The sequence below is a fragment of the Penaeus japonicus genome, unplaced genomic scaffold (assembly GCF_977035675.1).
Source record: "Penaeus japonicus unplaced genomic scaffold, GWHDUDI00000001_assembly GWHDUDI00000002, whole genome shotgun sequence".
NCBI classification, from domain to species: domain Eukaryota; kingdom Metazoa; phylum Arthropoda; class Malacostraca; order Decapoda; family Penaeidae; genus Penaeus; species Penaeus japonicus.
The window spans coordinates 31,724,523-31,729,522 of record NW_028234404.1 but is presented as its reverse complement, the minus strand read 5'-3'; the positions used below and the strand labels follow the sequence as shown (position 1 = coordinate 31,729,522).

At 32.6% G+C, this 5,000-nt stretch overlaps 1 protein-coding gene across 1 annotated transcript in view; it reads right to left on the bottom strand.

Moving 5' to 3' along the window:
• LOC122256564 (uncharacterized) overlaps nt 1–3,744 on the bottom strand; it is a 16,425-nt gene extending 12,681 nt beyond the window's left edge. The window contains exon 1 of the mRNA XM_043021353.2: nt 3,676–3,744. The gene's annotated coding sequence lies outside the window, so the exon portion shown is untranslated. The remainder of the gene's footprint in view (nt 1–3,675) is intronic.
• Between the last annotated feature and the right edge of the window lie 1,256 nt (nt 3,745–5,000).

The window sequence follows — 5,000 nt, the reverse complement described above, 5'->3', positions numbered from 1 at the left end:
AATAATGATATTGATATAATCTTGATAAATATACTAGTGACAATTACTTTAATATAATGAAAGGAATGATGGTGATACGGATGTTTATAATAACTGAGATACTGAGGATACAGAAAGTAATACATAGAGAAAATATAATAACAGTAGTGATAATCATAACGATGATGGGGATAATGATACAAATGATAACACTAAATTCAAATACCTTAATTGTAAATAACCTTACTATATTAAATAAAACTTAAAAAAAAATATATATATCGATTTCAGAGATGACCTACCCCCACCCCTTCCCCCTATTTAAAGAAAAAGAAAAAGAAAAAAAGACTTAAATAATGCCAGAATGTAACCCTGATCTAGGCCATCACCGTTCACCAACCCGGCGCCAAAGACAACTGAACTGGAGGTGCCATATTGCCACAACCATGAAGACGGCCAATTTGTCGACCTACTTTCGGGAAATATATTGAAATATATTTTGTATCGTCACCGTCTTTCATGACATGTGTACTTTGTTATTTGTGTGGTGTTCTGATTTGTGGGTGTTCTGCTCTTCTCTCAGCACGCGCACAGCTCTTTCTTTCTCTCTCTCGCTCTTTCTCTCTCTCTCTCTCTATCTTTCATTTACTCTCTCTCTCTCTCTTTCTTTTACTCTCTCTCTGTCTCTCTCTCTCTCTCTTTCTTTTACTCTCTCTCTTTCTCTCTCTCTCTCTCTCTCTCTCTCTTACTCTTAACCTCCCTCCCTCTTCCCCTCTCTCTTTCTCTCATTCTCTCTCTCTCTCTCTCTCTCTCTCTTGATAATAATGATAATGATAATAAGGAGGATAATGATTATAAAATTATTTTTTGTAATAACTATGATAATGCTAATGCTAATGCTAGTGATAACAACATTATTGATAACGATGATAATGCAATAGCAATGGGAATGATATTGAAAATGGTAAAATAAATAATAATAATAACAATAATGATGGTGACGTTAATGATGATGATAATGATAAAAGTAACAATGATAATAATGGTAACAATGATGATGATGACGATGATAATGACAATGATGATAATAATAATAAGGATGATAATGATAATAACAATAGTAATAATAACTATAATAATAATGATGATAATAGTAGTAATGACAATGATAATAACAATGGTGATAATAATAATGATAATAATGATGAGAATAATAATAACAACATTAACAACAATTATTATAATGATAGCAATAACAACAATAATGTTAATAAGAAAACTATAATGATAATTGTAGTACCAATGATGATAATGACATTATAAGTATTTACGATAATGACAAAGGAAATTATTACCATAAAAGTAAAAATAATAACAATAATTATAATGATAATGATAAAGACAATCATAATTATAGCAATGTTAGTCATAATGATAATAATAATAATCAGAATCATGCACATGGTAATAATGATTATTATGTTAATAACAATATTAATATACTGATACTACCAATAATGCAATAGCAATATTGATGAAAATCATGATGTTAGCAATAGTAGTAGTTTTAAGTATCATATCAATAACTATGCTGACAATGAAAATGGTAAAATTTATATATATATACACATACATACATACACACACATACACACACACACACACACAAACACACACACACACACACACACACACACACATATATATATGTATTTATGTATGTATATATATATAAATATGTACATACATGTATGTATATATATGTATATATATATGTATATATATATATATATATATATATATATATATATATATATAATATATATATATATATACATACATATATATATATATATGTATATATATATATATATATATATTATATATATATATATATATATATATATATATATATAGGTGTGTGTGGGTGTGTGTGTGTGTGTGTATGTATATATATATATATATATATATATATATATATATATATATATGCATATATATATATATATATATATATATATATATATATATATATATATATATATATATATATATATATATATACATATACACACACACACACACACACACAACACACACACACATACACACACACATTGATCGAGAGACTTAGAAACTAGATAAATCAACGAGGTAAGAACAAGTTACCAATACTTGACAAAACTGATACTTAGCGAAAGGTCAACATGGATAAGAAAGGTCAGCATGGATAAGAGAACAAGGCTTAAAAAAAAAGTTAGATTGTCAAAAATATTCTAGAAATGGGTTTAGGATATTGCTAGAATGGTGATAGATGGTAAAAAAAAACAAGAAAGGTAATACTATTGATTTAAAATATCAATACGATAGGTGTAGGAGCACAGTTAAAATCCTTCTAATATTACTAACACCTATCCCTACGAATGACGATAATAAGGAAACCCACAATAATAAATAGTCACCTCTTTTTTCTCTCCCTCTCCCTTTAGTCTTTGAGAAAAAAACGTAATAAATCCACTACATTGTCACTACATAGAATCGACTTCGATATAGTGTGGATTACAACTCTTCACTATATCCACACTATAAAAGACATGTTGTAGGTAATTAATTTGTTGAATTTCCCATTCGCTGAAGTGAAATATTAATGATATGAGAACACCGATGATTGTAGTTATGGTGATGGTAGTTAAATAGGACTACTTCTAGCACTGCGGTTTATAAATGCTATTGGTGATGATGATAGTGATGATGGTATGTGATGATGGAGTTGGTGATGGTGATGGCAAAGTTTATTTATAATGATAATCATAAAGATAGATGTAACAAAAGGAACAACAGCAGCTAATTTTATATTGGAAATGATGATGATGATGATGGTGATGATGACGATGATGATAATAATGATTATGGTAATGGTGATGATGATAATGATAATAGGGATGATAATAGTGATGATAATACTAATGATAGTTATAAAGCATAATAATGATAACCATAAAGATGAAATTAATAATGAGAGTAATAATGATAACGATAATAATAATAATAATAACAATGACAAAAGAAATATGATATGGGTCATTGCAATAACAATAGTGATAATGATTATGATAATGATAAACACAATAATGCGTAGGAAATAAATATGACATTATGATAATAGTGAAGATAATAATAACACTAGTAATGATAACAACAATAATAAAAACAATAATAATAATGATGATGACGATGATGATAATGATAATGATGATAATAGTAATAATGATAACAATGAATATGAGGATAATGGTAATACTATTGAAAATGATAATAATAATTAACAATAACAATAACAACAATAACAATGATAATAACAATAACAACAATAACAATGATAATAACAATAACAATGATAATGATACTGCTACCTCTACTTGTAATGATAACAATAATAATAATAATGATAAAAATGATTATAATAAGAACATGTATAACACTAATGATAATAACTGATGGTAATAATAACGATGATTATGAATATAATACCAATAACGATGATAAGAGTCTATGATAACAACAATCATAATAAAGACAATAACATATGCAATTGCAGGAGCGACGATGCCTTATAACATCAAATACGATTAATAAAGATTCAAAACAAAACAACTTATTTCCTTCCAACAAATATTCACATATATCTCCACTTACCTCCGAAGAAAAGAATAGATAGAAAGACAAACAAAACTAGCGTGTTCTCCCTCCTCTTGTGTCCGACCGACTGAGTGGTAAAAGTTTGTAACACTCTTGGTCCGTTACTCACTCAGTTGCCAATTAGGGGGATTTTTTGAGGGGGGATTTTGGTTGCGTTATTCTCTCGTTTGCATCCGATTTTTTCTTACTCTCTCACTCCCTTTTTTTTTTTCTCTCTCTCTCTGGTTATTTTGCTCTCTGTCTCTGCCTCTCTTTCTCGCTTACTATTTATTTTTCTCTCCCTCTCTCTCGCTTGCGATTTTCTTTCGCTCTCTCTCTCTCTTTCTATGTTTCTCTCTCTCTCTCTCTCTCTCTCTCTCTCTCTCTCTCTCTCTCTCTCTCTCTCTCTCTCTCTCTCTCTCTTCTCTCTCTCTTCTCTCTTCTCTCTCTCTCTCTCTCTCTCTCTCTCTCTCTCTCTCTCTCTCTCTCTCTCTCTCTCTCTCTCTCTCTCTCTCTCTCTCTCTCTCTCTCTCTTGTTCCGATTTTTTATTTTCTCTCTCTCTTTCTTTCTCTCCCTTCAATTTCCTCTTCTCCCTTCTTCCCCCTCCTTTATCTTCCTCTCTCATCTCTTCTTTTGATTTTACCCTCTATTCCTCTCTTGCTCTCCTTCCACTTTCTTTTGACCTTTCCGTCTCCCCTCCTTTCCCTTCTCCTTTCTCCTCTTTTCTTTCCTTCTATTACTCTCCTTCTCTCCCTCTCCCCTTCTCTTTTTTATATCTCCCCTTCCTCTCCTCTCTTCTTCCTCTCTTGTCCTCCTTCTCCTTTCTTTCGATCTCCTACTCTCCCCTCCTCTCTCCTATTTCTTTTCTCTCCTCTTCCTCTCTTCTTCTCATCCTCTTCCTCCATCCTGCTATCTCTCTCTCTCTCCTCTCACTTACTCTCTCGTCCTCTCCCCTTTCCCCTTTTAGTCTCCCTTTCCTTCTCCTCCCCCTCCTCTCTCCCGCTCTCCTCTGCACTTCCTCTCTAGGCCTCTCTTCTGCTCCTCCCCTTCCTCTTACTTCTTCTCCCTCTCTCCTCTCCTTCCTCTTTCTCCCTCTCTCCAGCCTCTCCTTCCTCTCTCTCTCTCTCTCCTCCTCCCTTCCACTCTCACCCTCTCTCCAGCCTCCCCTTCCTCTCTCTCCCTCTCTCCTCTCCCCCTCCCCTCTCTCCTCCTCCCTTCCACTCTCTTCCTCTTTCCAGCCTCCTCTTCCTCTCTCTCCCTTTCTCCTTTCTCCTTCCTCTCTCCTCTCCCCTTCCTCTCTCTCCGTCTCTCCTCTCCACTTCCTCTCTCTCCCTCTCTCCTC